Genomic DNA, 12,014 nt, shown 5'->3' on the forward strand with positions numbered 1-12,014 from the left:
AACTTCTTTTGGAAAATAAGTACCAGGAGAAATTGTACTGCCAGTTTCAAGTGTGTGACTTTGGCAAGAGGGAGAGAGGTTGAAGAGGAATGGCAGTATGCTTGGCTTCACAATATGCTATGGAAAGTCTACAGTGCATGTAGCTACGGTAAGTGGGGGGAGGGAGAATTGTTAAGGGGGAGAGATGTCAAGGAGAAATTTAAGAAGTCTAACTCAAAGTTAGAACTGTACTTCCCCTGCCCCGGGCATTTCTAGAGAAACACCAATAAAAAATTTAATTTACTTTTTTGGTAGCCTGGGCTGTGTTCCTTTGCATTCAACACCAGAGAGACTGCACCATATGGAGACCAAATTAATATTCAAGTTTTACAAGGAAGTGATCTGCCCTTCTCGGTTATGGGACAAGAACAGCACAGGACAGGCAGAAACGAAACAGTAGCCTTCTTTCATCCCCCTCTGCCTCTTCTGAAATACTGTTGGCTAGTTATCCCCACTCCTTCTTCCATCTCGTAGCCTCCATTCTCCTGGGAATGTAAACCTATGAACACCATCACCGGATCTTTAAAAAAATCTCTTTTAGTCATGCACCCAGCCCATATGCACTACCCTGAGAATGTTCTTCGGATCACATGCAAGCTTCCATAGAAAGGAATGCACTTTCAAAATCTCAATGCCTCTTGTTCATTCTTTAACCCAGTGTAAGCCCGCGTAAGCCAACTCTGGTCCCTCCAAAGGAAGGTGCTCCTACCACCAAGCCTGTCGCTGATCTGCTTAGCAAACCCCAGAGGTAGTGTTGAGCCTTTACCTTACTAGCGCACTCTAGAGTAGCATCTGACCAGTCCTCCCTCCAAACACTTGCCTTTCATGATTTCCACGACACAAAATTCTCGCTTCCTCCCATTCCTATGGCTATTTCTTCCCAGCATCTTTTCAAGTTCATCTTCTCCAACCCTCCTTTTAATTAAGTTCTGAAGCTTCTGAAATTCAATCCTTGTCCCTCATCCCTTCTCACCCTCTGTACGCTTCCCAAGCACTATTACCTTCTACCACCACCTCTCTTCTGTCTTCCCCAACCTAATTTGCCTGGAGTATTATTTCTGTCCTCAGACTCTTAAATCTAATTTCCTGGTAGATTATATTCATCTGAAAATGCCAGCGGATGGTGACTCATCATCTTTCCCTCAAAACTCTATTTGATCTCCATGTTCTACCTCCCACTCATTGCAAAACAAGAAACGTGGCCTTTATTTATATTTATCCTATATTTATCCTTCTCCTTTAACCCCATATCAAATCAGTTAGTGACAATTTCATTCTTTTTATCCGCACTACTAATCCCGGTATGTATTATCTCTTGCCTGAACCACTGCAATTGTCTCCTAATGCATGCCTGTCCCCTTCACACTGTTGCTGGTGATATAATGTATAAATGAGAACAAATTTAACTACACCAAATTTCTCAGCAGTTTCCCAAAGGCAAAATAGAATCCACTGTCTCTTAAGTGCATTCAAAGTCCTCCGTACTTTCGTATATTCATACCCAGGCACCCTCGCTTCTACCTACCTTTGCCCATTTCTTGTAGTTCGATTATACTTCTAATTGTCTGAACAGATAATCTTCTTTCAATCTTTCATGTTTATTACCATGACGCTCTGGGCATAATTCTATCACTTCACTTGCAATCTTAGAATCAGCTATTTGTATCTTTCTCTCTAAGCACCTCCTCCATATCTAGGACCAACACCCACATTTTTGTATCTCCAACACCTACCACAACACCTAGCTTATATAAGAGGGTCAGTAAATAACTATTCAATAAAATGGATGAGTAGCTGAATCAATGCCATTCACCCAGTTTAACATTCCCTACTTCCATTTGTACTAGTAGAAAACATCTTCTCAACATGCGACTAAAAGTTTACCACTGTGAAGAAATTTTCTAGTTCCCCAAGCAAAGTTTAAGGATCCTTTCCCTGTGATCTTTACATACACCCCAGTTACAGAAAATACCACATTTTACCGAAATGGTTGTTTACATGTTCTACTCTTCCAGCAAGCTAATTAATACAGCTGGGCAAAAAGAAGAAAATAAATTCAAACCATACAAGGAAAAGAAATTTCTAAACTACATCCTACTAAGGAGTTTGCCAATTCCTAGTGAAGAAAAATTAAGAGCTAATCTCGAAAATTCAGAAAACATAACCATCTATTCTTGTATACAAGAATTTTTGATTGTATATTTCATTCAATTAAGCGTATCAACTGTCTTTATAAATGAACAACTTAATATCCCTTTAAAATATTGCAACAGGGGGATCCCTGGGTGGCGCAGCGGTTTGGCGCCTGTCTTTGGCCCAGGGCGCGATCCTGGAGACCCGGGATCGAATCCCACATCGGGCTCCCAGTGCATGGAGCCTGCTTCTCCCTCTGCCTGTGTCTCTGCCTCTCTCTCTCTCTCTCTCTCTCTCTCTCTCTCTCTCTCTCTCTGACATATCATAAGTAAATAAAAGATTAAATAAAATAAAGTGCTCACATTTAAAAAAAAATAAAAAAAAAATAAAAAATAAATAAAATATTGCAACAGTTATCTGAGTAAGGTGGACACAAATGATCATTGGAATTAAGATTCTGATGCCTGAAGTGGCAAGAGAAAGAAAGAAAGAGAACCCTCAAGAATTGACTAGTCAGCTCTTAATCCTGACTACATATGTTTCATGCTATACAAGCACAGCTGGTTTCCAATGAATGGCTATAAAGGGAAATTAAAACTACAACAACCCACCTCTCCAGCCCCTATTCCTACTTCCATCTCCTATGAGCAGCAACAGCAAAGATATTACAGAAAATATGGTTTGGATGTACTATCATACACTTAGAATAAATTATGTGTGTTTAATCAGCTTTTTATTTAACAGGGAGCCTACACATGTTGCCTTTTACCTAGTAAGTAGTCCAAATATTTACAGAATGAATAAATTAAATCATATTAATTTCATATTAGTAGTTATTTGGATAAAAAGTATGTCCCTCCTGTTATTTTATTACTCTTACCACTGACACTCTGAAAATATGACCTCACATTTTGTCATTGATTGGAATTCAATTAAATACAAGTGGTGAGCTACAATACTCTGAAAGGGCCCTGTTGGAAACTTTCTACTAAAACTGGGAAAGATGGAGGATCTGTATCACAGCAGCCACAGAAAGATCTAGGATATGTACACGGCAGCTGTACCCGTGGGGGATACCAAGCTTATCCAGTCATTGTAATGCTGGTCTGTCCTCAAGGAGTTTACAATTTAGAACAGAAGTAATTCTAGGGAGCTGTAATACAAAGTAAGTGGAGGGAAGAACCAGCTAAGTAGCTCAGCCATGGTGGTCAGGGGAGGCTTCAAGGCATCACAGCCAGATGGCTGTTGGTTTCCGAGCTCGTCCTCATACACGGAGAGCAAAGAGAGAAGGAAGAAAGGAGCAGAGCTCTCCAGATTGGCAGGTGGCAGTTTTAATAAGTAAAAGCACTTACTTACACGGCTTGCTTTGGGCTCCCTTGAGATGAGTAGGTCTCCACACCAGTGGGCCAGAATTTTAAGTTTGTACAGAACCCTTAATGAGGTTCAGTCCTATACCCCCTGGATGGCCTCAACAACACATTGCTCTCTCAAGGCTGTGTTCTTGAAAACGGCTCCCGCAATGGGAACGGTGGGAAGAGTGTACATTCCAAGCACAGGGAAGGCAGTGAGGAGCTTCCTCTAATTGCCCGGATCTAGCTTGGGGGTCAGCTAGAGGTCATGGCCTCTCGGTGACCTCCTCCAACAACCAGGAGGATGAGTGGGCCTCCTTGATCTGGGAAAGCACCCAGGATGAGAATTTTAAAAAGCGTAAGCACACTCCAGGTGGCGTCAATACCTTGAGCGAGCACACAGAGGCTGGAATTCTGAGTCTCTGGCTAAAGGAAAACCAGAAACACCTGGGTGACTCAATGGTTGCGCCTCTGCCTTTGGAGTCTCAGGATCAAGTCCTACATCGGGCTCCCCTCAGGGAGCCTGCATCTCCCTCTACCCGTGTCTCTGCCTCTCTGTGTGTGTGTGTCTCTCATGAATAAATAAATAAAATCTTTTTAAAACTACATATTGAATGAATGAATGAATGAATGAATGAATAAATAAATAAATAAATAAATAAATAAATAAATAAATAAATAAATAAATGGGGGATCCCTGGGTAGCTCAGCAGTTTGGCACCTGCCTTCAGCCCAGGGCGTGATCTTGGAGACACAGGATTGAGTCCAACGTCGAGCTCCCGGCCTGGAGCCTGCTTCTCCCTCTGCCTGTGTCTCTGCCTCTCTCTTTCTCTATGTTTCTCATGAATAAATAAATAAAATCTATCAATCAATCAACCAATCAATCAACATGCCTTCCTGGCCCCATCACGATATTGAAAAAGAAATCCTGGACTCCGTTTCACTCGGTTACTTGTACATAGACCCCAGGTGATCAGCAGTTGCTGATATGGAGAGGAGTGAGACAGTGTGAGTGGAAATCAGTGAAAGCTATATAAAGAAGTGACTTGGGACCTGGGATCTGGCTTGGGCTCTGATGCTTAGCACCCATGTGCCTTTGGGAGACTTAGCACCCCCAGGTTTTAGCTTCCTCAACTCTAGAATGAGGGAACTAGACCAGAGGAGACTCTAAGGTCCCTTCCAGCTCCACATATCCACAACAGACTAATTACCTGGGTTCTTGCCTCTCCTTGTCTATTATTCATTAGCATCTCCACAGGAGCAATAAAAGGAAGTGAAATTTAAACCAGCCAATTTTGCTGTTTATCTGTTCTGGGAAAAGGTTTGATGAACCAGGGAGCTGAGGGCTATCTGTTGGCTTCAATTATCAACACATTTCCTGCCCACCATTACACCACTGATAATCAAGATTTTACTTTTCAAGTATGGTCAAGCTACCATCAGAATATCTTTTTAGTATCTCTGAAGTTATTTTCATAACCCCTTCTGACACCTCTTTATGGATGCACAGAGTCCTAGAGGCCATTATATAATAGCTGAATATTAAACACTAGGTACTGCGTGATTTGCTAGATTTAGTTTCAAGTTTGTACTCTGCTCACAGAAATCAAATGTTGTTTCTCATGCGCTGAAATGCAGACATTAAAATGGACAGACACTACTCTTTGTAACACCCAGGTCTCAGATGATAACCATGGATTTTTCACATTCAGATGGTCATACGAATAACCAATATTCACATTGCATTTATGTGCCGGACACCATGGTAAATGCTTTACATGCTAAGGGCTTCATATTGTCATCTTAACACGCTGGAAAGGAAGTTTCATGAGGACAAGGATTCTCCTGTTGCTTTCCCTGCTGGTTCCCCAGGAGATGAATCAGTGCTCTGCACTACTTGGGCATTCAGTTGCCAGTGGCTTGTCTCTAGACCTCACACTATTTACTGCCATACCCTGACTGATAACCGGTATTGTACCCTCTTTGAGAAGTTGTGCTGTGAAGGAGTCTCGAGACTCTGCCCCCATTATTTACCGCGAGGGTGACCTTGACAAGTTATTTAACTGTTGGATGCCTCTCTTTCCTACTCTATAAAATGAGCATAATATTTCTCCCATCTCATAAAGTGATGAAGATTAATATCTTTTGCCACATAACAAATCACCAAAAACGATGACTCTGAACAACAGTATCCATTTATTTTTGCTCACAAATTTGCAGTTTGGATGGGGCTTAGCCAGGAGAGCCGATTTCTGCTCTGCACAGCATCTGAAGGGGTGGCCCAACCAGGAACAGGAAGCTCTGCGTACAGGACGGCCCACTCTCATGACTGGCTCGTTGGTGCTGCCTGGTGACTGAGAGGCATCTCGGTTCTTCTCCAGGTGGCCTGCACTTCCTCATGGCATACCAACTGCCTTCGAAAGGAAATCATCCCCAGAGAGGGAACCAGGCAGAAACTTCATCTCCTCTTCAGGCTTAGCTTTGGAAATCCCATACCATCACTCTCACCATAATCTCTTAGTCAAAACAGCTGACAAAGCCTGCTCCATTTTAAGAGAGAGGCTAGACTCTGCCTCTTGTTGAGGTAATAACAGAGTTCTAGAAGAGCACAAGGGAAAAGAAATATTGTGGTCACTTGGGGAAATATACAATCTGCCACAACCTTACCCCTGAATCTGGTTTTCCTCACAGGAAACCTGTATTTAACTACAAAATGATTGGAATGTCCAGCTAGTCTGTGATGAGGTAATATGGCCCTATCTAATGACATGGGATGGTAGGGCACTGTTCACTCGTCAACCACAATAATGTGTGAGGGTTGATAGTGGGGTTTTCCCAGGCCCCATGGTAGATAGGTAGGGAATTCCCAGACACTGGGCCAGGGAAACTAGAAGGAAACCAATGCATGTATCAAATTCAAAAGGGGAAGTGGAGACAAAACCAGGGAATGGACACTGATAGGCCATGAAAAAAGAAAACAAATACTTATTAAGCCCCTGCTATCATGGATACTTTGCTTACGTAATCAGATCTTTCTACAACCTTGCCTTTCCACTGACCAAAAGGCTTTAAGCCACCATGAAGCTTGAAAATTCCATAACGTACCATCTGCTAATATAAACCCACAGCAAATGCTATCAGTACAATTACCCCAAGAGTATCCAATAAGACCATTCTGGGTGTTTTTTAAGATTTTATTTGTTTATTAATGAGATACACAGAGGCAGAGAGATAGGCAGAGGGAGAAGCAGGCTCCCTGTGGGGAGCCTGATCCAAGACTCCATCCTAGGACACCGGGATCACGCATGAGCCGAAGGCAGACGCTCAACCGCTGAGTCTCCCAGGTGTCTCCAGTAAGACCATTCTAAGACAGGCTCACCCTGGGGTAGTAGGATGGCTTAGCTGCAATGATGGGCAAACTTTCTTAAAGAAAATGTCTCTAGCCCAGTACTCAAAATACTCTGATTGGGCTGGCTCAGGTCACATGCCACCCACACATCAATGACTGTGCCAAAGGAAGATAATATGACAGGTGGTGCAGGAAAATAGCACATTTGGGTTTGGACATTTCTGTTATCTAAGCTTCTCCAGGCAGTTTATAGAGAGGTTAAATAAAATACCCTCTAGAGATGTTCATTTGTTTCTAATATTTTTCTTCTCCAAATCGATTCCTTATCTATATCAAAGTATCTCTTCTCATCCAATTCTGTGAAATCCTGAAGCTTCGAAGGATGTTTTTATAGAATGGTTCCATTTACAAGTAATTCTATAGCAAAATCCCTGAGGATCATGACGCAGTGAAGTTTTAGTATAATATTCTCTTCAATGCAATAATTCAGCCATTGTAGTGCATATCACAGGATCCTTGTTTTAATGAGAGTTTTGCTGCAAGGCATCCAATATCCATCCAGGGTGCTTAAGAAAATCAGGTAAAACAGGTGTTTCCTCAATTAACAATTTAAAGTTTTGTTACATGAAAATTAAGTGAACCAAAATAGAAGATAATATTTCTAGCAAAACATACCAGTACTCTACATTTCCTGTTTTTCCAAAGACCTTGAATGTATCATTTCATGTAGACATTTTTAAAGTAATTAATTTAATGCATATTTTGCTAAGAAACATACCCCAAAAATCATTATTCACAGCAACCTCACATTAACCAGTCTATGTTTAATAAAAAAAAATCCATCAATCAAGTGTAATTTTTAATTTCCAAAGAATTAACATAAGTAGTATGATTAATTGAAATCTCTAATTTTATGAAAAAATAATGCTTAAATATTTAAAAATAAGTAGTTTCTACATTTGCAAATATTGTTAATCATGTTGTTTCCTCAGTTAACTTATTGGCAGTTTCCTTTAACTTTGATGGAATCAGAACTTCTCCAAAATCATACAAAAATTGAATCTCTTGGTCATATCCTACTTACGAGTCATTGTTGATTGCTCTCAGAAGGCTAGCATCTGACTAATACACTACCCAAGATCATGCTCACAGTGGAATAAAGTGAAATTTCATTCCATTCCCTACTTCCTAAATAACTTAAGTGAGTCGTATGAAATCCAGTTCCTTACTTCTGTCTAAATATTACAACTATAAGAAAATCTGAAATTATTCGAATTCTTAAATTGTTCATCTGAAAATATTGCAAAATATCCAAAGGACATAATGAAGAGAAAGACGTAGGCCTGAGTGTATACCAGGCCTGGCTTGCTCTAATTTCCATGTTCCTCCGTGCCCCCCACCACCCACCCACCCCGGTTCTCTGTCTCTCTCTTTCTCTCTCACTTCGGGAAACCAGATTTGAAAACCGAAATCAAAACATCTCCACTTTCATCCTTGTACAAATCTATTCATTTCAAAGGGAGCTTTGATTACGTTTAGGGTAGCTGTATCATTTATTTCCCAAGCCAGGACACTTTTAAGAATAAAAGGGGATATTACTTATAACTAACTTGCTCCACCGAGATAAACTGGGACTGTCCTGGGCAAATTGGGACATAGGCCCACTCTATTTTCAGACACCGATGACTTGGTCTAAGAGAAACTAAATTCTGGAAGAGTAGTTATTCATTGAAAACATCATAACATTCAGCACTGTGTTGACTTTTTTTCTTTCCTTTAAAATTCCAAATTCCTCTTAGTATAAGATCCCAATCCTTACACTTGCTTCTTTAGTTTCCTCACTAACCTACTATAGCTTCTCCCCAATTTCTTATATATTCACCAGAGCCCTGACAAAAGAGATGACAAATATAATTAATAAGTGGAGACAAAACCCTAGACAGACAATAATCACAACCGAACCATTTCCAAGAGTGCATTATAACAGCATCTCCTAAAAACTTGGGGATTTAAATGAGTCTGTCTAGAATTAGGGTGCTTGGAATCTTACTGACATTTCTCTGAGCTCAAGTTTCTCTCCCAGGCTTGCTCAAAGTTACCCACTTCTATCTTAGCCCCTATGGATTCAGAGTTCCCTCATCTGCAAGGCTTAGACCAGAGTTCTCTGATGACCGCGTTGTTGTCGTTAAATTACATGCACCGCTCCAAAGGAATCAGATCTTGGGATAGCTCCAAAGGCAGGTTATTTTCCTTTCAGTCCCAGTTGAGTCAGAAAAATTTATTCATTACTAGTCAGAAAATAAACTTGATGCATGTTCCTCAGGAGATCCATGTGCTGTACCTTTGTATGGCAAAATGCCACATGTCCCTTGGAGAGGGATATTTTGTCACGTGGCCCACAGCCACAGATGCTTGGGCCACAGTTCACTCAGAGCTTGTAAGGGAAGCAAGACTGAGTCCAGAAACTACCATGGAAAACAGGCCCCAAGGGAAGTCATGCTGTGTTCCAGGTCATGTCTTTTCTTCTGGTTCCACAGAAGGAGTGCCTTCTCAGATGCTGGGGGGTGGGCTGCTGAGACAGGCTTTTCTCAGTAAAAGTTGGGGGACTATTGGCGTAGACAAACCTTGCATGACATTGTGTCTGCCCTTCTACTCCCCAGCTGCAATCCCTGGGTCCTGTGCCCCTGCCCTACCAGCTTATTTCCACCCTCTCGCAGTGTTTCCTAGTGGTTGTAATTGGGGGCAACATAGTCTTCTTTTTAACTAACACTGACCGAGGGAATGGCCTCTTCTTGCTCACCTGTGACCATTTTCACTGAAGAAATGGTTGGATTTCTTCAGCGAGTGGCAAGCCTTCTGTCGTCAAAAGGAAACAAAATAGAACAAAAACATCTCCCTAACTGCTTTAGCAGAGTAGAGGCTTTCTCCTTCCAGTAAATGGTTACCCAGACCAAGCATGGACCTAATTGGTTTTTAGGTTTCAAAGTCATCACAAATATCTGATGTCCCCAGTAACATACGTACATGCCTTGAATCACCAAGGGTCCAAACATTAGTTAAATGATAACTAAAGGGAAAGTTGGCAATTTAAGCATTAGGGGAATTAAGATTTCATTCCTTTTACCGGAAAAAATATCACCATTATTTGAAGCTTACCCAAAAAAAAAAGATTTTTTATGGGCGTATTTTAGCCTACCATGCTGTAATCAAGTATTTTTATGGGGCCCATTTATATTAATAAGGCAGTAAAGGAGGAAGCTTCAGTTAAAAAACATAAGGGGCAGAAGCCTTAGGAGCCAATGACAAGACAAAATAGGAAGCAGCGTCTTCTGATTCTACCAACTACTCTGGATTCATCCTGCTTCCAAATTCCACTTGCTTTTTGTGAGTTTTTTTTTTTTTCTTCTTTCTTGTTGGTGGATGTGGGAACACCCTGACCAGTCTCGAAAAGTAGGACTTGATGGCCTATCATGTGAAAAGCTATTAACATATCCACAGTTGGCCCTGAAATATGCTTTCAAGAATTGAGAAGATTTGCCAACCCCCATTTGAATTTTTCTTCAGAAAAGTGCACTTTTATTAACACCCTCCTCCCTACTGTGGATAAAAATGGTCTCAATATTCTCATGGGAAAAAAAGAGCATTCTGAAGAGCCTCTGTAGACAGAGAGATAGAGTTTTCCTGGCCAAGAATAAAAACGGGAAAGTCTGAAATGTTTAGCGCCTCTGATTAAACCTTCAGTGGCGTATTTCTCTTAGACAAAGCATTTGTCATAAGTAGCTTGTCTGCCTGAGTATGATTTATGTGGCTGGACTGAAATTGGCTGAATAATTTATGCTATTTATTGTTCTAGAAAGTTTCTTTTCTTAATAAATAAATAAATGCTGTGTTAAGAGAAGGGGAAAATAGTGGCAAGTGTCAGTAGTGTAAGGAGGGAAAAAGTTATTTTTCCATGTTGAAAGCTAATGAAGTGTATCTAAGAGGAATGGTCTCCACATAGAAGGGCAGGACTCTAATAGGTGAATATTGTCAGCATTTTCAATGAAACCAATTGGCTAAGAGAAGCTGTCAAATAGGTGTGAAATGAGGTAAAATTACGAGCGATACACTTTCTTTTAAGGTACTTTGCTTTGTTCCTTACAGTGCCTTGCAGCAAGAAATTTAATTTAAATACTGAAAATGGAATGCAGTTATATTGATTTAAATTTGCTAAGAAAGTCTTGGACTCTATTTCCTGTTTCCTGCATAAGTACAGAATGTGTGTGAGTCTGTGTATGTGCTTGCGTGTGAGTGCCATCAGCTTTTCTACTATTTATGAGTGAGTCACAGTTTATTAGACCCTACCACAATGTATATTAGCATAAAACACATAACTTGAATTGTCAGTTTATAAAATTTTCAGAATGTATGATTATAGCTCTGCTCTTACTGTAAATTTTTACCTGGCTCTGATGATTTATCCTACCTGCCGAAGCACTGAGCTCATATTAGATCTCAGTTGGGTTTTTTTCCTTTTTTCTTTCTTTTCTTTTTTTTTTTTTTGTTACCATTTTATCACATAAATTTTTATTCCTGGAACCTATGCCAAAGACAGAGTTGTAGACAAAAGAATGGATGGATGAGTGTGCAGAAATACATGTGGCTCACTTCAGCAGAAACTATTTCGTAGATACCTCACCGTAAGCTCCGACTAAAAATATTTGAAATGTTTACAGGCTGCATAATATATATGTTTGACATATTAAAGGAGACTTCTATCAGCTGCTCAGTAACCATTCCAGAAAAACGCCTTAAAAGAACTCAAGCAAAATCACAGCCCTCATCTGCAGTGCTGTTTCTAATTTGAAGGCAAATTCATCTCTGACATACAGCAGATTCTGTGCAGGTGGAAGCAAGCCCCTCTCTGCTCCTCTCTCTGCCAGTCAAATTATGTCATCAGTGAAGGATCACTGGTTTTTAATGATACGGTGGCCTCCATACTGAGAAGCAGTCCTAGCAGAGCAATATGCATAGCCAATAAAATGGCTGTCACCAAATTACAATTGACACTTAACATCACTAAATCTGCAGTGTAATTCCTTGTGACAGTTGTGTAGGTATATTAGAAGAAAATAATTTACTTCAAACCCAGCATGTTAGACACA

Source organism: Nyctereutes procyonoides, unplaced genomic scaffold, assembly GCF_905146905.1.
Source record: "Nyctereutes procyonoides isolate TBG_1078 unplaced genomic scaffold, NYPRO_anot_genome, whole genome shotgun sequence".
NCBI classification, from domain to species: Eukaryota; Metazoa; Chordata; class Mammalia; order Carnivora; family Canidae; genus Nyctereutes; species Nyctereutes procyonoides.